Raw genomic sequence first — 26,708 nt, forward strand, 5'->3', positions numbered from 1 at the left:
AGCCACACACGTTGTCTCTGTAGCTGTTCCATCACATAAGGGATGCTGCTATTTCGCATCACATACGCGTCATGCACTGACCCAGGGAACATGGCATTCACATGGGAGATGTACTGGTCAGCCAAACAGACCACCTGGACGTTCATCGAATGGTAACTTTTCCTGTTTCTGTACACCTGCTCATCGTCTTTTGGGGGTACTAAAGCCACATGGGTCCCATCAATGGCACCAATTATGTTGGGGATATGTCCAAGGGCATAAAAATCACCCTTCACAGTGGCCAAATCAACCTCCTCAGGGAATACAATGTAGCGCCGCATGTGTTTCGTCAGGGCAGACAACACTCTAGACAAGATTTTTTAAAACATAGGCTGAGACATTCCAGATGACATGGCCACTGTTGTCTGGAATGAGCCACTTGCCAAAAAATGGAGGACAGACAGAACCTGCACTAGAGGGGGAATTCCTGTGGGTTGGCGGATGGGGGACATCAGGGCTGGCTCCAGCTGGGCACACAGTTCATGTATAGTGGCTCGGTCAAGTCGGTATCGTAGTATGATGTGGCGTTCTTCCATTGTCGACAGGTCCACCAGCGGTCGGTACACGCGAGGATTCATCCTTCTCCTCGCAAGTCCCAGCGGACGGTGCCTAGGAAGGACAACATGGAGCACAGAGTCAAGCAAATCACAGGTACGTTCACCACTGCATGCATAGCACACGATTATCTATGTATTGAAAGGCGTGTATGTGTGGCAATGCAAGGCCTAGGCCTGTGTGACGCAGTACAAATTATGCCATGTGGGCCCTTGAAATGGCGGCTGCCTGACCTGTGAAGTGGGACAATGGGATGTGAGGTCAAAGCGCTGGCGTGGCACACCGTGGCGGTAGGCGGTCGAAGACCGCTATACGAAGCCGCATTGGCTAACATTGAGGCCTATGGGTTTCAGGAGCCAATGACGAGGTGCGCCGGCGGTCGCGGTACGCACCGCCGCGGTACGCACCGCCGCGGGCGTGACCACCATTTTCTATCTGCTTAATCACTCGAGACCTGATCATCCACAGGAGAGGACCTATACTGCAAGTGCTGCTGTGACCTCGGTCTGGAAGTGACAATGGCTGCTGCGACTGGGGAAAGGGCCCCTGCCTTCACGTCTGAGGAGTTGGAGAAACTTGTGGATGGGGTCCTCCCCCAGTATGCGTTACTCTACGGTCCTCCAGACCAACAGGTAAGTACACTGGGTGCACATTGAATGGGCTATGCCTGTGTGGAGTGGGGTGGACGTAAGTTGGTGGGGTGGGGTGCGAATGAGGAGTGCAACGCACGACAGATGAGAGCATGTGCCATATGGCAAGGTTGGGGAGGGGGGGCCAATCGCATCTAACATGCAGAAAAATGATGATTTTTCCTTCCCACCCTGTACATGTCAAATAGGTCAGCGCCCATCAGAAAGTGGACATTTGGCGTGCCATCGCCAAGGAAGTCCGGGCCCTGGGGGTCCACGTCAGACGGGGCACCCACTGCCGCAAGAGGTGGGAGGACATCCGCCGCGGGACCAGGAAGACCGCCGAGTCACTGCTGGGGATGGCCTCCCAACCTAGGAGGAGTGCCAGTCGTACCCTGACCCCCTTGAGGTCCCGGATCCTGGCGGTGGCCTACCCTGATTTGGATGGGCGCCTGAGGACATCACAGCAGACACAAGGGGGTGAGTATCAGCACATTCTGCTATCTCTCTGCGCAGTGGAGGCGTCTGGGTGGGGGAGGAGGGTTGTGGCTGACATTAGGCCAGGGTGCTTTCTGTAGTGTAGTCCTCTCCCTTAGGCATGGCCCTGTGCTCCCGGCCCCCACCTCTGTAGGGTGACAAGTACAGCTATCGATGGTCCAGCATCACACATGTGCGCCTTTGTCGTCTCTAGACCTGTTGTCCTAGTCAGAAGTACTGAGTAGTGTACCCCGAATGCGCGGCTTAGTGCATGAGGCTCCTGTGTCTGTCCTCTCCGCCAACGGTGTTGACATTACATGCACTCAACCTGGTCTTCGTTTTTCTCCCCCCACCCTTCTTCTTCATCTTCTTGTGCATGTGTGCATTAGCATCATCAGGCGGAGGAGAATTGGCACCGGAGCACGAGGGAGCTGCAAGTCACAAGGCCCCGGTGGGACCAGGAACAGACACCGAGGGCACCAGTGATCCGGAGGGCGAGGGGAGCAACACAACGGGGACCGGTGGTGACACCAGCGACAGCGACACGTCCTCGGATGGGAGCTCCCTAGCGGTGGCGGCAACATCCGGGCCCCCCGCCTCTACAGGTACAGCCGCCACCCAGCGCACCAGCCCCGCCCTCCCAGCAGCCCCTCAGCCTACGCTCCGTGCCCGCTCGCCCAGGAAGGCGGGCGTCTCCTTCGCCCCAGGCACCTCAGCCCCTGCCCCTGTTACCCCTGCTGCCCTCAGTGAGGAGGTCATTGACCTCCTGAGGACCATCATTGTTGGGCAGACTACCCTTTTGAATGCCATCCAGGGGGTAGAAAGGGAGGTGCATCGGAGCAATGCCTACCTGGAGGGCATTCATTCGGGTCAGGCTGCCCATCAACGATCGTTCAATGCTCTGGCCTCAGCACTGACGGCAGCCATTGTCCCTGTTTCCAGCCTCCCTCTTCTGACAGCCTCCAGCCTGTCTCTGTCTCCTGTTCCTCAGCCTATCCCATCCACACCATCAGACCAGCCTGCACACACCTCAACACCCAAGGGCAGCTCATCCAGACACAAGCACCACAGAACCCACAAGCATTCACGCAAGCAACACCCAGATGCAGACATTCCAACAGTCACTACCACCTCTGTGTCCCCCTCCTCCTCGTCTCCCTCCTCCCTCCCTGTGACGTCTACACTCACACCTGCATGCACACCACCATCAGCCAGTGCTTCCATCACCAGCACACCCTCCAGTTCAGTCCGCACACGTGCAGTCACCACCCCCACTACCATTTACACGTCCCCTGTGTCCTCTCCCACTGTGTCTGTCACCCCCTCTTCCAAGACACACAAACGCAGGCAGACACCCACCCAACAGCCATCCACCTCACGACAGCCTCCAGCACAAGCACCTGCACCCAAAGACAGCACACCTGACTCTCCTACAACCACATCCTCTTCCTCCACTCCCATCACCACTTCTCCTACCTTTTACCTTGGTCCTAAGAAAGTTTTCCTCGCTAATCTTGACCTCTTTCCCTCCACTGACCCACCCCCTCCATCTGCAAAGAGTCCCAAGAGCACCTCAGCCACCACCAGCCCAGCTTCAAGTGTCACTGTGGTGCATGGGTTCTGGAGTCCACCCTTTGCCAGCAGTGACACTTCAATCAGCAGCAAGGGGACAGCCAGCCCCCCCAGGCAAGAGGACCCGGAAACTAAAGGGCCGCCGTGAGAGGACTGACACAGCTGCCCCCAAGGAGCCAAGTTCGCCCACTTCACCAGCCACAACAGCTAGGGGAGGCAAGGGCCCGAGAGCCCCATCTAAGGAGCGAAAGGGCAGCAGGGCGGAGAAGTCAGCCAGCAGGAGCGCGGAGCAGGAGGGGCCCACAAGCCCCATCCCGGGTGTTAGGGAGAACACCAAAGGGCCCAGGACTCTGTCACCAAAGGGTCCAGCAACAGCACGGTCGGAGGGCGACTGAGCAGGGAGTCCAGGCCAGGTCTGGCTCCCTTGACTTACTGGACGAGCACCGCTGAAGAGGGCCCCGCCGTGCTGAAGAGCACCGCTGAAGAGGGCCCCGCCGTGCAGAAGAGCACAGCTGAACAGGGCCCGCCGTCTCAAGCACTGCTCCGCTGGGCCCCGCCGTCTCAAGCACCGCTCCGCTGGGCCCTTCATGTCAAGCACCGCTCCGCTGGGCCCCGCCGTCTCAAGCACCGCTCCGCTGGGCCCCGCCGTCTCAAGCACCGCTCCGCTGGGCCCTTCCTGTCAAGCACCGCTCCGCTGGGCCACGCCGTCTCAAGCTCCGCTCCGCTGGGCCCTTCCTGTCAAGCACCGCTCCGCTGGGCCCTTCCTGTCAAGCACTGCTCCGCTGGGCCCCACCGTCTCAAGCACCGCTCTGCTGGGCCCCGCCGTCTCAAGCACCACTCCCCTGGGCCCCGCAGTCTCAAGCACCGCTCCGCTGGGCCCCGCAGTCTGAAGCTCCGCTCCGCTGGGCCCTTCCTGTCAAGCACCGCTCCGCTGGGCCCTGCCGTCTCAAGCTCCGCTCCGCTGGGCCCTTCCTGTCAAGCACCGCTCCGCTGGGCCCCGCTGTCTCAAGCACCGCTCCGCTGGGCCCTGCCGTCTCAAGCACCGCTCCGCTGGGCCCCGCAGTCTCAAGCACCGCTCCGCTGGGCCCTTCAGACTTGAGAGACTGTGGCTTTGCACTCTCCAGGATAGCACAGTGGGCAACCCACCTACTGTAGAGACTTGTGAGACTGTGGCTTTGCACTCCCCAGGATGGCACAGTAGGCATGGTGGCCCCTTCGTGGTTCTGGCGTCGTGGACTCATGTGGCTGTGGTGCCTCCCCCTTCCCTTCCCCCTGAGGTGCCTGTAGTTTTTTCATCAGATGCCCCTGCAGTGTTCTCTCCAGAGGACTCAGGTCTCCTGTGTGGGCTTTGCCCTTGTGTTGTTACACTTTGGCCCACGGACACTTCGATTTTCTTTTGATGTGCAGGACTAATTGCCTCGGTTATCCATTGCACTGTATATAGACTTATTTTGATATTGATTTTTTGGCTAGTTGACCATAACTTTTCAGAGCCTATTTTGTACATAAATTTTTATTCACAATTTAATTATGTCTTTGCATTTATCAGGGGGGTTTGGGTGGTGTCACTGTGACTTGTTGCTCTGCATTGGTGTGTACATAGTTTGGGGGGTGGGGGTCGCATATGTGTGTGCCCGTAAGCTTTCCTCCTCCCCCCTCCCGTGTGTCGTAGGTGCAGTACTCAGCGTTGTCGTCTGCGCCGGCGTTCGTACTCGTGGTAGATGAGCAGGTAGACGAGAGCAGGTAGTATGTTTAATTTGGGTTCCATGCGGTCCTCCTTCCTCGTGGAGTGCGTAGAGGTGAGCGTTTTCCCGTTCGTAGTCTGTTTCCGCCGTGTTTTTATCGGCGGGGCTCCCACCCCGGAAAAGGTGGCGGATTGGTGAGTTGTGATAGGGTGGGCGGTACATTGTCTGCCGCCTGCCTGTTGGCATTGACCGCCGCGCTGTTTGTCTGTACCGCCGCGGCGGGCGGAGTGTTAATGTGGCGGGTTGTGTTGGCGGTTCCCGCCAGGGTCAGAATTCCGTTTTTTGGACCGCCGGCCTGTTGGCGGGTTGGCCGCCGCTTTATCACCGACCGCCAGGGTTAGAATCACCCCCATAATGTAATCATCTTATTCTAACTGAGTATCTTTGATGTCAGGTCTTGGTTTGGTGCATAGTTCTGTTACCTCAAGACAATCATGTTCCACTTCCTCAGCATCATTAATGTCTGCATTTTCAATAGGAAGTAAAGTTGCCGGGTTCAATACAGTACATCTCTTGAGGGACACATTTGGAGACCCCAGTATAACGGTCTTGTATCTAGTTAACCTAGCATTTGTTATATGCTGTGTTTTGGTTCAGGTTAGCAGAATTTCAACTGAATGAGGAACCATTACTGTTAAGGGATGTCCCATCACTATGCCTTCGCACTGTGTGAGGCTTTAAGCAACTGCTGCAACTGCACTCAAACAACCCGGTAAAGCTGCTGCGACTGGGTCAAAACTAGCTGAAAAATATGCTACTGGGCGGTTTGCACTTCCAGGGACCTGTGTTAAAACAGACAAAGAACATGCATCACGTTCATGGCAAAACTGTAGAAAAGGCTTTGTGTAATCAGGCATACCTAAAGGTGGTGCCCTGCACATACATTCTCTCAATTCCATGAATGCCTTCATCTCTTTCTCGGACAAGATTATGTTACCCGGGTCATCCTGAACTTCCTTGCCTGTCAGTTTCACCAATGGTTTAGAGATAATTGAGAAGTTGGGAATCCACTGACGACAGTAGCCCACCATTCCCAAAAACATCCTGACAATTCTCTTGGTTGTCGGGGATTCATCTGCAATATGGCTGTCACTCTTTCTTTGGATATTTTTCTCGACCCTTTCTCAAACAGGTGACCTAAGTACTTCACCTCTCTCTGACAGTATTGCAGCTTCTTTGGGGACACTTTATGTCCGTTCTTTCCCAAATGGTTCAGTAAGGCAATTGTGTCATACCTGCAGTCGTCTTTTGTTCTGGACGCGATTAACAAATCATCAATGTACTGCACTAGAGTCGAACTGAAATGCAGTTCTAACGACTCTAAATCCTTCTTCAATATCTGATTGAAGATGGAAGGTGACTCAGAAAACCCTTGAGGAATTCTATACCAACTGTACACCTTATCCAGGAATTTGAAACTGAAGAGAAATTGGCTCTCCTCATGAAGAGGCACTGAAAAGAATGCTTGAGGCAAGTCCACAACTGTGAACCACTCTGCATCACACGGAACCTGAAACATGATTACTGCTGGATTGGGCTCTGTGGGGCAGCATTTTACCACAATCTCGTTTATTTTCCTCAGGTCTTTAACAATTCGAACCTTCCCACAAGGCTTTTTCAAACCCATTATTGGTGAATTACACGGGCTGCTCAGCACTTCTTTCAGAACCCCTTGCTTCACAAAGTCCGCAATTATCTGTGCTACTTGAAAGAGGACATCCTGTGCCATGTGGTACTGCGGTACCTGAGGAAACACTGCATTCGGCTTAACCTGTACTTTGACCGGTTCTGCTCCTTTTATCAGTCCCACTTCTTTCTCTGTCACTGTCCCCTGCAACTCGGGTGGCAAGTCATTCACTGTAAGCATTGGGAATAATGTTACTAAAGGGTATTCCTCATTTGGAATCTCTGTCTCTAACTCTGAAAATTGTCCATCATCCCCTTCATCATCACTGTTTGTCTGAACCTCAATTCCTTCATTGGAACAGGTAATTGAACACCTCGTTTTGCACAGCAAGTCTCTTCCCAGTAGGGATACGGGACTAGAATCACTGACTACAAATTTGTGCAATCCCTGGAAGTTGCCAATCTCAACTTGGACTGGGTCTGTAATCGGATTTGTCAGAAACTGATTTGCAACTCCTACCACTCTTATGGTACGCCCCGAAAGTGGTAATTTCTGAACCTCTGCACTTCTGACTGTAGAGCGTGTATCTCCTGTATCAACTACGAACGAAACCTTATGACCGATCACCTTTCCCTCTACATAGGGTCCCCTCTGATCTACCTCTAGGGATGCTGCAAGCCTGCACTCCTCACTGTCTGAACAATCATCCGACCATTCATCGTTTATTCCATACTCATCATGCAATGGGAACTGTTGTACTGTGTTATTTTGACTCATCGTTTGGCCTGTGACCTGTTGAGGAAGCATCACCTGTTGCTGTCCCATCGGAGCTAATGGTATCTGCATTTGCTGTCTAGGTACCATGGGAACCTGCTGTTGTGCCTGTCGCATCTGTGTTTGTTGGACACGCGGCATTTGTATTTGCTGCATGGGCTGTAACCCCTGCATTTGTACCATGTTATTCTGGAAGTTCTGATTTTGACCCCTTCATTTTGGACCCCTCACATTTTGAAAGGTGCCGACATCATTGCTTTGTTGAACAACACCATCCTGCACCACCATTGGGCATTCCTGCTTCCAATGTCCCACGTCCCCGCACGCGTGACATGGCGACACCTTTTTCATCCCTTGCACATCGTTTTGAACCACAACAGTATTCAAGTCTGGACCACGGTTCACAAAACCTCGACCTCGACCTCTCGTTGTGCCTGAAATATGCCATTTCCCTGCGGTTGCTGCTGTATCACCTGCTGTACCCCATTTCCCTGCATCCCTGCTTGCGCTGCCTTAATCTGCATCACCATAACCTTTTCTTTCAACTTTCTCTGCTTCAACTCAATCTCGGCACTACAGTATTTTGCATACTGCAACACCTCATCAACCGGCTTTGCTTGCCAACAGATCAAATGATTCTTAATCATCTGACTAATCTCTGGTCTCAGCCATTCAACGAACTTGAACACAAGATGATTCATGTCTTTTGGCTCAATGACCTCAGTGCCACTGTAATGTTTGAATGCCTTCAACAATCTCTCATAGTAGGCATGATTCGATTCTTTGGCCTCCTGTGATGTTCTATTAATTTTCTGCCAATCAGTCACTTTCAGCGACACGTTCGGCTTCAAAAACTCAATCACTTTATGATAATACTTTTTCACCTCCTCAGATGGTGCTCCAGTCAACTTATCCCTTGCCGGTTCCTGTGTCGGCCAGTCCACACTTCTCTTGCACTCAAGCCATAAGTCGGGTGGAACTATAATCTCAAACAGTGTATTCAAGTCCTCCCAGAGACATTTCGCAAGCTTCACAAACCTGTGCGTCTGCTGGTACCATCCTATTGGCTTCTCCCTCAACCTGGGCTAATCATTTGTGAATGACAAGATGTCACCCCTAGACCACAGTACATGGACTAGAACCCCTCCGGCGGTTTCTCGCATTGGTAAAATTTTTATTGTCCCCGTGTCCGGTGCGGCTTTACCCTGTTTTGGTTCCGGACCTTTGCCTTTCTCTTTATCTCTTTTCTTTGCTCATCTGCCTTCCCATTTCTCTAAGGCTCCCCAAATTTGCGTACTTTGCAGTATTTCTTTAAGATGCGCTTTCATTCGGTAGACCTCATGTGATCAAAATCTTTAGAATCAAAGTCTAATCTGTAGCTTCTTTTCAAATGTTTAGTATTTTCAATATCAATGTTGTATTTATCTGCCAGGTTTGCCAGCCTTTGATGCACCTTGCCCACTTCTTTAGTGATTTTCGGGCACAGATACCTCAATTCTGCCTTTGTGTATGACTCTAATCTGTTCACTCCCATTGTTCCTTCTACTAGTTCGGCAGCTTCTACACCCAGTCTCACAAAATTCAGGTATTCTTCCCTTTCTGACTTCTCTGCGGTCACTGCAGTAGTTTGTAAAGTGTTGAGATTTTCTAGCCACTCATTTAACTGTTGCGCGGAAAAGCCTTGCAACAAAATGTTTCCTGATTGCATCAATGGTGTCTGTGTCGTATTTGTACTCAGTGTCTGTGGGGCTAGCACACTTAGCCCTGCTTGCCTCATTGTCTCTAAAGGAGCCCCAATTGGACTGAGGTCTAGCAAAGACCTGAGTCCTTCTGCTGCTTGTTCTCTTGGTGTCATTAGTTGGGGAGTTCCTGTGAACCCTCCTCTTATTGCCTCTTGGGTCATCACTCCCTGATCACACACGCCAGGCTTACCCTGCACATACAGTGGTACTGGTGGACCAACAGTAATTGGTAATGATATGGCAGCTGGTATTTGACCAGGTCCCAAACCCTGGGGAGCATTAACTCCCATAGCTTGATTCATCATAGGTGCTGTAGCTACTGATTGCGGTCCTGTAATTGTGTTGTAACTCGGAACCAGCTGTTGCTGCGGCTGGGGCAGCAATTGCGGAGTTGGCTCAATCTGCACCAGCTTTGATCTCATATATATCGGATCAGGCGGCACCATCAGACTCGTATTTGTCTCTAGTACTGGGACATCTGGATAAATCCTTTGAATCTGTGGCGGAGGTTGCAACTGTATCGGGTGTCTGGTGCAGTGGGTACACTGACACCATTTTGTATCAAAACTGTATCACTTGTCTGCACTGTATTTGCAATTCCCTTACTCTGTGCCGGATCCTCAGGACTCGCACTAGTGCTCGGAGCAGTGTCATTTATAGCATATGGTGGCGGGTGATCATGTAACAACTGATTAAGAAACTCTTCATCATCTGAATCATCTTCATCTACCCAAGACCTCTGAGTCTCCTTTGACTTGCTAGAGCCCTTGTCTGTCTTACAGGTGGCTTTCTTTCCCTGTGTCTCATCTTCCTGGGTTATTGCCGAAAACAATTTAAGTCCGTAAACTATTCCCCTTCTCCACATTCTGCTCTCATTGTCCCATCTAGCCTCAGCTAAAGTCTTCTCTGCCCTTTTCATTCTCCTTTCAAATTTTTGCTGTCTTTGTCGTATGGCCATTAAATCCCAGACTGCTAATGCCTCATACTGAGATGGTCTCAGAGGCGGCTTTTGCACACTTAACATCCACCACAAGTTCTCTAAGATTCTTGTACTGAACGTTCCATTCTCCGGAAAGGCTAAACATCCCTCCTACTCTGTTAATTTGCGCCACTGCTTCATCCAAAGACATGGCGCAACTCCCTTTTCCTCCATTACAATTTAAGCTGGAGTACCCTCAGGCGGTGTAGGATCCCCTTCACTCGCCATAATATATGTATCTCCCTTCCAGGCACTCTTTAAAGCCTTGAAAAACTTAATTTTTGTGTCTTTTATTTTGTTTAGAATCTAATCAGAAAGTGACTTTAATTCCCAGAACACTCTTCACCCACCTTTCTCAACCTATTGCCTCTCACGGACGGCTGCCAATCCGTGCGCGACCTCTCTCAGCAACTGACCTATCCCAGCGCAGCACTACTGACATCACACTCACACACACTGCAGCTGACAAAGTCTTGCGGCTTGACCTCTTCACACCAAACAAATGCAATATATTGCGAGCACCTTTAACAACAAAACCCAAATTTGTCGGTTTACTACAGGAAGGGTAACACAATCGCTTCAGAACTTTACAGAGATTTCACTTGAAGCCTCGGCCGCTACTCTCTCCTTCTCAGCTCCCGAACCCGCACCCGCAAGCAGAATTCGACCCGCAAATCCTACTCTCGACTTGTCAATGGTTTGTTCTAGTGCACTTTAGAACTTGCCAAATCTCCATCGAAGGTTTCACTCACACAATTTGACTCAAACTCGACTTGTCAACCACGCCCGATTGACCTATTAAACTGCACAAATTACAACATAAACCCAAGTGTCTCCTACACTTGTCAATATACTCCGGAGTCTTAGACCACGACGGGTCCGTACATCACAAACAACAACCACGTGGATAATTTTGAGCACAAAGCGCCACACTCATATGAAGTTCGATGACTTCCCCACTCCTACTAAAACAACATTACCTGACCTAAATCCACACAAACTTCACAAAACACCTGCAAGATGCATAAGCTGAGCAAGTGCAAATTCTACACCACACATACCAAACGCCGAGAACCTACCCAACTCACTTAGGCAGGCTCCGAGATTCCGGAAAAGCCATGGGGAATTTAGAAACATATCATACCTTCAATTTGCATTATCTCGAAAAAACAATTTATAAAATAGTCCTCCGTCCTAGGGCCCCAAAGGGCCTAAACCGTCGCTCTGCTACCAGAACTGTTAAAGCGTCCCTTTATGACTAATTTACTCACTTTGGGACTCGTTTTAGGCCAATGAATCTTTTGACCCTGACTGAAGACACCTTAGGACGAGATAGCTAATCAATATGTCAATCAATCTGTCAATAAAGTCTTCAAAATTTACAGTAATATGACAATTCAAACTATTCAAAGACATTTAATAAACTCAAGAGACTACCATGACCTTTCAGTCATGAATAACCACACCAATTTAATATGATTTTATGAAGTTTATTCCCTATTGATTAAATTTCTAGTAGCAAGTTTATTAGTCTCAAAACCAAGAAACACATTAGCATGGTCACAATATGGCAACTCTGATAAGATTTCATCAAAGCAAGAATCACAAACATTAGAATATAACACAGCGTCAACATAGGTTATTTTAGCAGAGTATCATCATAATGTTATACAACAAAGCATAGATTTGGTTGGTTGTCTATTTGCATCAGTTTAGTGAACCCTTCTCAACTAACCTCGAATTAGCATTGGCATGTTGGGCTTCATGCTAAACAATTTAGTAACACCAATTTAGAAAACATCTAGCTATGGTCTCTGTCAAAAGAAGCAGTTGGTACCTAGAAAGGAAAAGCAAACAGACAATCACAATTGCATTGTCACATAGTTACCCTCCGTATTTGGGTCAGCACTCAGGTTCGGTCTTCGTCCTCAGGACATCAGATGATTCGCCATCAGGAATTCAGCAATCGGATAAAAGGGGACACTTCCCTCATAAGGAGGTAAAGTGTAAATGGGGCAATTTTATAAGGCAAGAATGGTTATAAGAGCCAAACAGCAAAGTCTCTATGCAGAGTGACAAAGTGTCTGGGTCATAGCAAATCGCATCAGCATCTCCCCTAACTCTCTCCTATCCCTCCTGTTCTAATTTACTTCCTGGTGTCAAGGGTTTTTATCCCCTTTTCGTTGTACATTCCCCTAAAATTTGGTTGGACAAGGGTTTGCTCCCCACTATATTTAGCCAATTTTCTTTACATTAGCTCATCGAATTTGTCACCCCATAACAGTTCCCTATGTATTTTATTGGTCCTTATGATTGACGTCTTTAGCGGGTGGAATGTCCGGTATGATTTCATAGTCTTGTGGTCTTTTGCACATCTTCGGTCAGTGGCTCCATTGTCTGTACCGGTTCAGGCGACCTTGTACCTGCTATTGGTCTACAGTGTTGCATTCAGCTAAAATGATTCTACAAGCAAGTTGAATTTCATGAGAACAGATTTACTACAGTTACATTCAGCTTCTAGTTTGGAGAAAAACAAGAGTTCATGTCCTTCAGCAAGTCAGTACACTGCACGTTAGAAAAACACATTTAATATGAGAGTCAGGCAGCTAGGCCTCGACTCATGCTAACTAAGGCCTAATGGTTTATTAGTAAAACCTTTACATATACCTATTATTATTAGTGGAAAATCATATCATAATATAACATTTCAACATTATTAGTCAGTTTCATTAGTCCTCGTATATGTTGGCGGCCACTCCCCGTGTGCACATTTCAAGCGCCCGTTTTAGCACAATACATTAATACATTTTCTATGCGGCATTATTACACATTAGTTCATAATCATTTCATGTTAATATAGATTATATAAGCTACGCTCTCTCACCTCCAATCATAAAGATTTGTTTCTAGGTCACATGATAATCGCGATGACGCTGGTCACCTCGATGACCGACGTCGCAGCAAACATGCAAAATACAACAACTTTACTCAAACATCTTGTACAATATGAAAATATAAGTTTTTTAGACTTTTATTTTTTTTTTGAAAACACGCGGTATCTGCTAAATATTTGCGAAACCTAAACATAAGTATTGCAAGTGTTCTCGATGATCGCAAATATGAAATTCATCTTCAAAAAACATTCTTGCTCACTGTTCCTTCCTTTCTTCTTGTTTCTTGCCATCTCTATGAGATACTTTACTTGTTTTTTAATATTTGATTAGTTTGCGGCTCTTTGATTGTTTGTTATCTTTTTTATTTCTCTTTAACCATTTTCATTATGTTTCTCAACTTCTGTTTGCGTCTCTATTCAGATTTCTACCATCTGGTTCAAGGTTTCTAACAGTTTCCTCCTACCTTTTTGTTCTTGGGGTCTACCTGTGTGTCCATTTCTTACCCTCTGTTTCTGCATTCTGCCTGCTTGCTACTCATTTCTTACACTCTCTATTTGGACATTTCTATTTATTTCTTACCCTCTGTCTCTCTGTCTCTGATTTCTACTCATTTCTTGACCTCCACTTCTACCTCTGATTACTTCTCTTCTGTTTCAGCCTTCTATCCATTTTCAACTGATTGCTTCTCAGTTATTACACTCTGCTACATCCTCACTGTCCATTTCCTGCTTGTTTCTTCTTTCTGTTTGTCCCTCTCTGACCTTTCTTTATGTGTGTTTCGGCCCCTCCCCCCACTTTTGGCTTGTTGATTGCTCTCTACTTCACCATTCCTACTTGTTTCTTTCCTTTATTTGTACACTTTATTTGTCCCCCGCTGTGCACAGTTTTTTCTACATGAATTGTACTGGAAATATTATATTGAGAATATCATTGATGTTATCAAGATGCCATGAGTGCTGTAATTTGTGGGATAATCATCAGTGCATGGCGAGAGCGCGAGTTGTAGTTACCTTAGGGCATGAGTTTTAGTTACTTCCGATAACTATAACTATAACAGGTAAATTTCTGTGGTTTTGTACGTTTAAAATGTAAGCTAACTATAACGTTCCTGTAACCTATGTTTTTTTCAGTAATGTTCAATGGTTTTTTAAATTCTATTTCCTAACTATAATGTCCCTAAAACCTTTTGTTTTTTCTGTAAATTTCTATGTTTTTTTAACTTATGGTAAGTTTAATTACTCTACGTTAATCAAGCCACCGCCTTGCATGGCCTTTCGTCGTGCAGGGTGGCAGTTGGCTGCAGAGCCAAACCCCTATAAGCACCCAGTCATGCACTATGTCCAGCCCTCACCCCTGTGCAGCAAAGGTTGCCCGCAAGACCTGGCCTGCAGCTAGACCCTACTGCCAACCCCCCTAAGCACCCAACCCCATGCTGTGCACAGCCCTTTGGCTGTGCATTGGGGAAGTTGGCCGTAGCCTCTCTGGGTGTCAGAATAGGAGTGAAAGGATGTATCTGGAGGTGAGAGTGGCTGTGAGAGTGGCTGTCTGGGTGTGGTTGTGCGTACATCAGTGTTTTAGTGGGTATGTCAGTGGGTGCACAGGTCTGTGAATAGGTGCATGAGGCTTTCAGTGGGTCTGTGAGGGGGTTTGTGAGAGTCTGAGTAGGTCAGTGAGTAGGTGTGTAATTGTCGAAGTGGGTCAGTGAGTGGGTGCATGAGGATCTGACTGGGGCTGTGAGTGGATCCACAAGACTCTAAGTGGGTCTTTCAGTGGATGCGTGAGTGTCTGAGTGGTCTGTGAGTGGGTGCGTAAATGTCTGAGTTGGTGTGTGAGTGGGAGAAATTGAAAGAGACTGAGAGAGAGAGAGAGAGAGAGAGACCAAAAGTGAGAAGGAGAGAGATAGAGAGTCATTAGGCTTTAATGTATGACATACTTAGAATGAGATATTTATGTACAGTTTTTTTAAACTGTATCCGTCATGTTTCAAAATTAAAATAATTTGCAAATAATGGCATAAAAAATAAAAAATAGGGAAGAAAGTCCGGCTGTACTCCAACCCTGAGTGCTCAGTGTGAAGGTCTCAAAACTCTTTTTCCCCATTATTTTTTCCCTGGGGATTTTGAACAGCGATAGCGTCGAAAACTACTTAACACGACATTTGGCAGAAAATCAGTCCTGGTCCAGAAAGGGACCTTTTTTTGTTTTGGTGTAAATTTGTTTAAGTAGTTTTTGAGAAAATAACAGGAAAATTAATTTGTATATCTAGCGAAGCGTGATCCGTTGCAACTCCTACCTGGAGCGTTGCGATTCCGCGAGCCACATAGAGTTGTGTGATTGACTGGCCACACGCTTCCACAAGCTTTTCAGAAAGTTGCAGCTGCCATTTTCTCGACCGGCAACAGTTCTGCGGGTTAGATTTCTCCAAAAGTGAATACAAAGGGTCAGAGTAGAGATACTCTGCCTCAAAGGTTGGAATAAATAGGTTGATGAAGGATTAATTATGTTTAAAAAGATTAAAACACCTTTTTTCTGATGATCTGGGAGTCATGACTCCGTCGCAGCACTTAGCGTGATCCCCCCATGCAACGTTGTGATGAAGTTGTGAGCCCTAGCACTAAAAGAAAAATAAATATATATATATACAAATTTATTGTTACACTGTGACAGCTATTCAATCACTCAGTCATCTAGACACACTCTGACCATCAGGCACCCACTTACAGAGCCACTCATACCCTCAAGCGACCACTCAAAGTCCAACTGACACTTATAGACACACTCACAGACCCACTCAGACACTGTACACCCACTCACAGACCTACACAGACACTCACACACCCACTCACAGACACACAGAGACACTGTCATAGCCACTCATAGACTTACTCATGCACTCTCACACCCACTCACTCTTGCGCTCACTCACAGACACACTGACACTTATACACCGACTCACAGACCCACCAAAACTGTTGTGCACCAACTCACAGGCTGACTCAGACTCTCAAGAACCCACTCACAAACCCACTTGGACACTCAGATACCCACTCACAGACTCTGTCAAAAACTCATGCACCCAGTCACAGACCTACTGACATTTAGAAACCCACTCAGAGACCCACTGAGACTCTCATGGACCCATTCACAGACCCACTGACACCCTTATGCACCCCCTCACAGACCCACACATAAACTGGCGCACCCACTTAGACACTGATGCACCCACTCTCACACCCAGCCACACCCTCACACACCTATTCTCACACCCAGAGAGACAGGCCACGGCCACCTCCCATCATGCACAGCCAAAGCTCCTTGCACAGCATGGGGTTGAGTGGTCAGGGGGATTGGCCACGGGGTCTTGCCATAGGCCAGGCCCTGTGGCCAACCACTGCCATGTAAGGCCGAAGGCGGCATGCAGCAGTGGTTGGATTAATGTATAATAATCAAAATGATCTTACATTAAAAAACAGAAATTCATTGAAAAAAAACAAAGGTTACAAGGGAGTTATTGTTAGGAAATATAATAAAAAAACATAGAAATTAACTTAAGAAACAAAGGCTGATTAAAGAGCCTCTAGCACCTCATTACACCATATTATCGTCATTTTTGTTTTAACGCTAATGTGGCCCCACAAGGCCAAAATCGCAGCACCAATTTACAAGGTGGTGCAATGTATGCATTGCACCACTTTGTAGCCATTTGCGCTACATTATGCCTGCACCAGACATAGGGCCTCATTCCGACCCTGGCGGTCTAAGACCGCCAGGGCCGCGGGCAACAGAAGCACCGCCAACAGGCTGGCGGTGCTTCAGTGCCCATTCTGACCGCGGCGGTAAAGCCGCGGTCAGAAAAGGGGATCTGGCGGTTTCCCGCCGGATTTCCCCTGGCTGGGCTGAACCTCCATGGCGGCGCTGCTTGGGGATTCCGACCCCCTTCCCGCCAGCCTGTTTCTGGCGGTTTTGACCGCCAGGAACAGGATGGCGGGAACGGGTGTCGTGGGGCCCTTGGGGGCCCCTGCACTGCCCATGCCACTGGCATGGGCAGTGCAGGGGCCCCCTAACAGGGCCTCAGCATGATTTTCACTGTCTGCATAGCAGACAGGGAAAATCGCGACGGGTGCAACTGCACCCGTCGCACCCCTGCAACACCGCCGGCTCCATTCCTCTGTGTTGCAGGGCCTTTCTCGCTGGGCCGGCGGGCGCTCCCTTGGCGGGCGCCTGCCGGCCCAGCAGGAAAGTCAGAATGGCCTCCGCGGTCTTCTGACCGCGGAGCGGCCATTTGGCGGTTCCCGCCAGGCGGGCGGCGTCTGCCGCCCGCCCGGGTCAGAATGACCCTCATAATGTATGCAAAGAGGGTGTTCCCCCATTAGAGAGGCCGAAAAAATGGTGCATCATTATTTTCAGCACTTACAACACCTGCTCAGAGCAGGCATTCAAAGGAGGCACACCATTGATTACAATGGGGCTCAATGGGCTTTGCAGGATTAGCGTCAACATTTTGTTACGCTAATCCTGCAAAGCTCCGAACTAACGTCACAAATGTTGACACTAGTTCCCCTAACTACCACCATGGTGCACCGTATCTTGGATAGGGTGCACACATGGTGGCATTAGGGGGGCGTTAAGGGGCACAACAAAAAAGTGGTGCTGCACTAGGTATATATACTAACTATATATATATTTGCACACTCACTCAAACACCCAGACAAGCACCCTCACACCCATTACAACACCCAGAGAGATGCTGTCACGTCCACTCTCACAGCCACTATCACTCTCACTCACACTCACACTCAGAGAAACACTCTCACACCTACTCTCCAATCTAGACAGACACTGTCACACTCTGACACTCAGGCGGACACTTTCACACCCACACTCATAACCTGAGAGATGCTCTCACACCTAGACTCACACCCACAGACACTTTCTCACACTCATTCTCACACCCAGACAGACACTCCCACAGCCACATTTATACCCAGAGAGACAATCTAACACCCAGTCTCACATCAAGAGAGACACTCTCATAGCCATTCTGACACTCAGAGAGACTCTCACATACCAACTCAAACACCTAGACAAACACCTTCACACCCACTCTTACACCCAGAGAGATACTGTCCCATCCACTCTCACACCCACATAGACACTATCATGCTCACTCTCACACTCTGAGACACACTCTCCCACCTATACTCACATCCAGATAGACAGTGTCACAACTCACTCCGACACCCAGCCTGACACTTTCACATTCAGTCTCATCCCCAGAGAGATGCTCTCACACCTAGACTCACACCCAGAGACTCTTTCTCACACTGTCCCTCACACCCAGACAGACACTCTCACACCCAGATAGACACTCTAATACCCACTCTTACACCCAGAGTAACATTTTCATAGACATTCTGACACTCAAAGAAACTTACACATAGGCACTCAAACACCCAAACGCCTTCACACCCACTCTCACACCCATAGAGACCCTGTCACATCCACTCTCTCACCCATTCAGATACTATCATGCTCACACTCAGAGAGACACTCTCACATCCAGACAGACACTGGTACACTTACTCTGACACCCAGGCAGACACTTTCACAACCAATCTCTTACCCAGAGAGACACTCCCACATCTAGACTCAGAGCCAAAGACACTTTCTCACACCCACTCTCACACTCAGGGAGACAGTTGTACATCCACAGTGAGAGAGACACTCATAATCACCATAACAGAGAGAGAAACTCTTACACTCACTTTCACTCCCAGAAAGACACTCTGACACCGAGTCTCACCTTCAGGTGGACACTCTCACACCCACTCTCAGACACAGAGACACTCTCTCACACACACACTTACACCCAGAGAGACACTCTTACACCCACTCTTGCAGCTAGGCAGACACTCAAGCACCCCTTCTGACAACTAGACACACTCTCATACATACTCTCACATCCAGACATTCTCACACCTACTTACACACCCAGAGAGACAGTCAAATTCCTGTCTCACACCCAGATACACACACTCAAACCCACTGTCACTTCCACATACATTCCCTCACATACACTTTTACACCCAGAGCAAGACTTATACACTCACACAGATCCTCATATAGTCCTGGGTATGTACGATCTGAGAAGGAAAAATATTCCATTTTACCTTATTGGGAAAAGGTCCTGGGTCTAATATTTGAGCACTGATACATATGAAGGGGTCAGGGAAGGAATTTCCTGGCCGTATGGGTTTAAGGAAATAGGGGACATTGAGAAACAATGTGTAAAGATTGTCGGAGTTTTTTCTGTGGGTCTGTGGATTCGAATGACACTTAACAAATGAATTATTTAAAAATAAATAAAAAGGTTTATGGCTAACGGATGCTCTGAAAAAAGCCTTTGTCCATATGATGTGTAGCTGATTACTACAGATAAAAGATAATGCAGTCTCTCAAGTTGTGCAGGAACTCCCTGTTGCCTTTGTTTGTTAGGTGAACTCTATCAATTCTGTATATACCACCCATAACAAATTGTAAGTTGTTGTGGTGAATAGGGTCCATGTTATGGTCTCTGTTGAATGCAGAAACAGTTGTATTCACATGTTTCCTGATTTGTCCATGTGTGGGCAGAATGAAGTTGACCAGTTCCACTTCTGCCTTTAGGATATGTTAGAAAAACAAAGGCAGTGTGTGGAAAAAGTATCATTAATTTTCCAAAGGTATCCTTCATTAGGATTTCCAAACCAACCCCTGTAAATATGCCTAGGGGATTGCCAACACAGTGCACAATCATAAGCTCTAAATGTTTGCAGTCCTTAATAGATCCAACCAAAGGAAGCAATTGATGCCACTTTAACCCTCTCTGAGCAACCAAAGTAATACCCACTTTAGATAAACCTAGGTTCCTGTGAATACCACTTTTTTGCACTCTCTCTGCCCCAAATCACACAGTTGTGTCCCACAATCCACACTCTGAGCATTTTGGAGGGAATCTGGAGTAGCACACAGGAGACGCCTGCAACTGAATGAGGCAGATTTGAAAAGATAGATAGTTTATTGTACAGTTAATTAAAACCTTAGCTAAACAATACGACAATAAAAGCACATTTAAAAAAAAAAAAGTTTATTTAACACCTCTTATCACCATCATTACTCGTGAATATTTCAAAGTCGTTTAATTTATACCTCGAGTGCAAAGAGTATTAAAATGTGTACTCTTAAACAAAATGTAAACTGAATATTAGAAAGATTTTTTTGAGCAAAAGCAAGAGAACTAACTGTAATACATTAAAACTAGGACGGTGAGCAGGTTTTTTTTCCCACAATTGTTAAAAACTTTATATATTGGCAGTTCAAAGGAATATCTGTAGGATGTAAACTTATAAATACTACTGACCAACATGTATGTATCACATGTTGATTAAAGAAGGATTTCAAGAGAAGTCTCCTTTCCTATAAAAGAGCTGAACAAAGATGTGTAAAGTGCATTATACTTTCTTCTCCCAAGGAGCAAAGTCTACAAAGACTTTTCACGGCTGGGCCTTTCCAAGAGCTTCCTTTGTACTCTCAGATAAAGTTCAAAGCGATACCACATAAAAATAAATTTTTAAGTGCCTGGACCACCCTAGTTCCATATATGATCGATTTTTTCAGAGCTGGTAGTCGCTTAGAACTGTCCATGAATGGGAGCAGTAGGATAAAATTGCTTTATCGGTTGCAAGGGAAAGTCTTTTCACAGGGGCGTTAACCTGTTTTGTAAAAAACTGTTTGGGATTATTTCCTGTCCCAAGTTCAGAAAGGTTCAAATTCCTAATAGCCGAATCAAAGTAGAGATGGGCTGGTGCTGTTTAGTTGTTTTGCAGCTCCTGCCAGAGGACTTGGCAGATTTGACTTTCCGTTGCACATTTGATTCGATTCCATGTTTTGTTATAGTCCCCCTGTCTTGCTGTTGTTTGGCTAATTAAGCCAAACTCAATCCTTATTTGGGCTGGGGATGCATTTGGGGGGAGTTTAAAATGTATTCTAAAGGTCCTTGTTATAATTCAGTTTAAAACCACACCTTCTGTTCCTCGTAAATCTTCACTTCCATAAGTAGTAGCTGGAGTAAGCGTTGCTCAAATTACCTTTAATTGAGGCAAAAAGCTAAAACCTCCCAAACAAATTGTAAAATTTCCTCCAGGAGATCTGTAGGCTCCAAGAAGCCCTGGCCTCCAGCACTCTGCAACTCTAAGATTATCCACTGTCTTTCAACTCCTGTGACGTGGGACTTCTGTTTTGTAGTGCTGGTAAGGCCTTCTTGTGACTCCCTATGTCCAGCACCTGTGGGTCACTCGTGGGGGCTCCATTGACTGCTGCTGGCCTTCCTGCATGCTGAGGGTCAGCGTGACTCCCTCTCAAGGTTAGAGTTTCCTGGACCTTGCTGGTCCCCAAAACTTTGCAAAAACTTCTTCAGTTCTTGTTTGCATATGCCAGTGCTTGTTCGAGACCTGGTCGGTCACTGAGCCTCCTGCAATCTGGCGACCATCGAGAGGCAGCTCATAGGTGACTCCTGGGATCTTCTGCAGTTTCTGGACCCCACAGCTGGGCTTCTTCTTCCACCTACTAGCAGGAAATTCACCTCTAGGAGAGTGGGCATTGCCACTTAGGCACGTCCAAGGGTGCTGGACTCTGTCCCCTTCCTTTACAGGTCCTCCACATCCAGATTCTGTCCCTGGATTCCACTGGCCTGGTCCATGGGTTGTGACAGCAGCTGGGCAAGCTGAGGCATCCACTGACTTCAGAAAGAGTTCCTTCTCCCTCTGCACCTGGGCCCCCTGGTGTAGGTACTCCATCTTCTGGGTATCCTGGGGTGGGGGCACTCTCCAACATTTCTCTTGTCCACAGTAACCAGATGGATGCCTGACTTCGAACTTAGAATAAATGAAGATAAAACAGAGGTGATTTTATTAGGGAATTACTTTCTCCAGGGGCCCCAGTTGCCTATCCCAGAATGTCTGAAAGCCCTGCCTCATCCTAAGGAGAACTAAAATGCCTGGTAGTCTGGCTAGACTCACGGCTCACTATGAACCATCAAGTGAAACAGTGTGTGGCTACATGTTTCAGTCAGGAAAGTTTTTTATGCTGTTCCATTTTTAGCCAAAAAGCTCATAGTTCAGGCTCTTAGCTCTTGCGCCTGGACTATGGTAATGCTCTTTATCTTAGTTCCCCTGAGTATGTGGATAAAAGACTCCATGTGGTCCAGAATGCCGCCACTCCGCTCCTTATGAACATTCCCAGATACCAATATGCCAAAATCTGCCATATGCTCCCTCTATTGGTTCCCAGTGGAGAAACATATAAAGTTCAAAACCCTTTGCCATCTGCATAGTGCATGGCACTGCCTCATTAGGATCAGTTACCTCATTTTATATGCCTCTCAGGTCCCTCAGTTCCTCGACAGGCTTCCTTTAGTCAAGAAAGCACAGTCGGGTGGTAGGTCCATGTCCTATTTAGGGGCTAAACTTTAGTACCCCCCCCCCCTCCTGAGCTCTGCCTGACCAGTCATGAACTCTCCTTCTGCAGAGCTCTAAAAACCTGATTATTTCAGAATCTAACCCCTGCGTTGGTCGGTCTGGTTCTGTGTTAGCTCTGGGAGGCCTCCGGGTAGCTATGCACTCTAAAACTCACTAATCTGATCTAATCTAAAGTGCAAAAGTCAATATGTGTCCCTTTTGAAGCAGATTTTTATGATGCAATTGAAAAGTCCCTTTTTCATCAAATAGGACACCAAGGTATCTATAGGTGCTAACCTGCTCCAGCTCTTTGCCATAAAGGAACAATTTGTAACTCATTTTAGTCCTCCTTGTGTGCATCATTGTCTTGTTCTAGTTTGAGGTCTATCAACATCCCATTATCGGTGGAGTATACAGACAGCTGGTCAATCAATAGTTGGTTACCTATTTTGGTTTGACTTTGCAATATCACATCATCAGTGTATAACAAATTTGAAATGTGCATGGTTCTAAGCTGTCGTTAATTTTTAAATGGCATTCAGTTAAAATGGAGAGTAGAAGGTAGAATCTAAAAGAACACTTTTAAAGCTGTTGTATCTATATTTGTTGATCAAGCTAGTTAGCTGGGTTATTTGAATAATAGGCAAATGTTTGATTGGCTTTAGACAAATTTGAAAACAGTATTGGTACCTGTGTTATGTTTATTGTGTGAAATCTTTAATCACATCTGTTAAAGTTGGTTTAAAAGTAAGCATGCTCTACCCAGAAACTGTTATGAACTTGTGACCTGCTGCGCCAGAATGTTGCAGACTGTGTTACCATGGTAACACAGCTACAGGAACATGAGGGAGAAGGAAATAGAAAAAGTCTAGACTGTGAGTTCTTTGTTGCAAATGTAATGCCAATAATGAATTAAAATAATTATTTGGTGTGGATATATCCTTTTGTCACAAAAAAGGGATACATATAGTTTTTTTTTACATACTGGAATAATCAATTTCCAACTTCTTCCTAGATCTGCAGATTCACCCGCGGATGTACACGGGGGCCACGCTGAGCATCGAGGTGGATCTGCGGATGCGGCCAAACCTCCTATCGAAGTGGGCTATCTTTTGAGGATTGTTGGAAAGGGTTAACTATAAAAGCCAGTTATAAGTGGTAAAACATACATTGAACATGAAAGTTTTCAGATTTAGTAACCTTGAAAGCAAAGTTGAAAAGATTGCTATTCATGGTTCCCTTCAGTGAGAGTTCATTACTATTCAGCGAGAAGAAATTGTTATGATACTGTAAGACAAAGTAACACTCCAACAAGCACACTTACAGGTATGTCGAGTGAAATGTAGTTTATTTTACAATGTATTCGTAAAGGAATGAATGAAGTTTAGGTGAATGAAACTGAGCAACTTGTTGATAAAATGCCATAACAAATATAAATAGTAGGTTTGTGATTCATGTAAAGAAATTATAGAAACCATCCAATAAACAACTACAGAATTTAGTTGGAATTAGAAAGGTGTTTGGTGACTGTTTCTGTTTTCTTTCAGTATACTAAACTGACCCTTGAGCTATGTTGAGGCGCGTATACAGAATGCATTGATTAGTCTTTAAATAAGTAAAAATGTATTGAGTTTTAAAAAGTTAAATCTGTATGCCTGCATGGTTATGGATATTTATAGTTGCAATGCCGAACTCACGAAGAGAGTCAAATATGTATTTAGAAAGCATATACATTGTTTCAGTATCAATTGGACAGAGACCTGGCTGAAGTGTACTACTTGAAAGCCTATGTGTGAAGATTCACTGTTAATTTCAGTTAGCATTTAAAAGCTGTAGGTTGCTGTGTGCATAAAAGATAAAAATTACCTTTTAAGATTTACTGCCTTAAACATGCACCTGCCATGATAAGTTATATATGCCGTCTCTAATCTAAACTGTTAATCATGAACATAATTACAAGAGTATAAAGCCACACTCACACTCACACTCACTTGGAGACATAAATAGCCACTTATACATTCATGTCGACATGGAGACAGTAGCTATATATGCAGCTATAGGTTTTCTACTCTCATAGTATAGTTTTTTATTTAGATGAGTTCTACTTTAAATATGGTTTGGGTTACTAATGATGTCCCTAAGTAAACAGTTTTATTCTTACCTTGGTGCTAGAAAATGTGTTTAACAAGTTTTATACACCCTATTTACCACACCTAACTCAACTCTTAAGTGAGATGCACGTAGGCCATAGAAAGGAGTGCTATCTCATTAAAACAAGAAAATTGTCCTTCTGAGTTTTGCTGAGTAAAATGTTAGCTTCCAGACCCCTAGGCCCACACATATATGCACTTTAGTAGATATACAGTACTCATATGCCTAATAACAAAAGGATAGAGTCAGTCACATATCTAGTGAAATATTGGAGAGCCACTTGTACTTTCACCAATTAAGACACTAACACACCCAGCCATACACCAAGTCATACATTGATGGATACACTGACACACACAGGCACACACTGATACACCTAGGCACACACTGAGGTATACACTGACACACGTAGGCACACACTAATACATGCACTGACACACCCAGGAATGCAATCATGCATGCACTGACACACCCAGGCACACACTGATGAATTCACAGAGACATTCAGACGTACACTGATACATATACTGAGACACCCAGACACAGAAATATGCATACACTGACACACCTAGAGGCACACTGATGCATGCACTACCACACCCAGGCACACACCCATGCATACACTAACGCATCCAGGCATACAGTGATATGTACACTGACACACCCAGGCACACGCTTATTCATACACTGACACGTACATGTACACACTGACAGACACACTGACATACCCAGGCACACACTGATGCATACACTAATACACCTAGGCAGATACTGACACACACACACTGACACACGCAGGCACACACTGATGCACACATTGACATACCCAGGCACACACTGATGCATACTCTGACACACTCAGATGCACACTTATATATAGACTGAGGCACTTAGGCCCCCTCAGATGCATACAGTGAAACACCCGGATGCACACCAATACATACACTGACACAGCCAGGCACATACTCATCAATACACTAATATAGCCAGACATATACTAGACACTAATACTAATACTATTGCATAATACTAATGCATAGACTTACACACACCAGCACATACTGATGCATACACTGACACACCAAGGCACACACACTTATACATTCAGGCATACAATTATGCATACACTAACACATTCAGGTACATACTGACGCATACACCAACACACTTAGGGGGTTATTCCAACTTTGGAGGAAGTGGTAATCCGTCCCAAAAGTGACGGTAAAGTGACGGATATACCACCAGCCGTATTATGAGTCCATTATATCCTATGGAACTCGTAATACGGCTGGTGGTAAATCCGTCACATTTGGGACGGATTACCACCTCCTCCAAAGTTGGAATAACCCCCTTAGTCACACACTGATGCACACAGTGACATACCCAGGCACACACTGATGCATACATATATGCACCTAGGCACACACTGATGAATATACTAACAAACCAAGGCATAAACTGATGAATACACTGACAGGGCTAGGTACACACGGATGCATGCACTGATTGTAGGATGGTGGCCTGGTTCGTGGTGGGCACCTAGAGTATTTACATCTTATACCAGGTCCAGCTTCCCTTAATAATGAAATGTAGGCAGTGTCTAGCAGCTTAGGCTGTCTAGAGGTAGCTGAAGCAGAGCAGCTTATACACCATATATACATATAGACACTAGTAACCAAAATCAGGTATGTAAACAGTCATAGAATAGTGCAAACAGTTGAAAAAACAATAGATTGAAATGGGCTAGGGGCAACACAAACCATATACTAAAATAGTGGAATGCGAATCACAAATTCCCCCGTAGGCAACTGTAGTGTGTAGAGGGTGTAGGAGGCTGGCCTGGTTAGAAGTGGGTACCTTGGGTACTTACACCTTATACCAGGTTCAGTTATCCCTTCTAAGTGAAGTAGTAGTGTTCTAGCAGCTTAGGCTGATAGAGGTAGCTATAGCAGAGCAGCTTAGGCTGAACTAGGAGAGATGCAAAGCTCATGCAATACCACTTATAGTTACACAGTACTTATACACAAGTA

Source organism: Pleurodeles waltl, chromosome 10 (assembly GCF_031143425.1).
Source record: "Pleurodeles waltl isolate 20211129_DDA chromosome 10, aPleWal1.hap1.20221129, whole genome shotgun sequence".
Taxonomy (NCBI): domain Eukaryota; kingdom Metazoa; phylum Chordata; class Amphibia; order Caudata; family Salamandridae; genus Pleurodeles; species Pleurodeles waltl.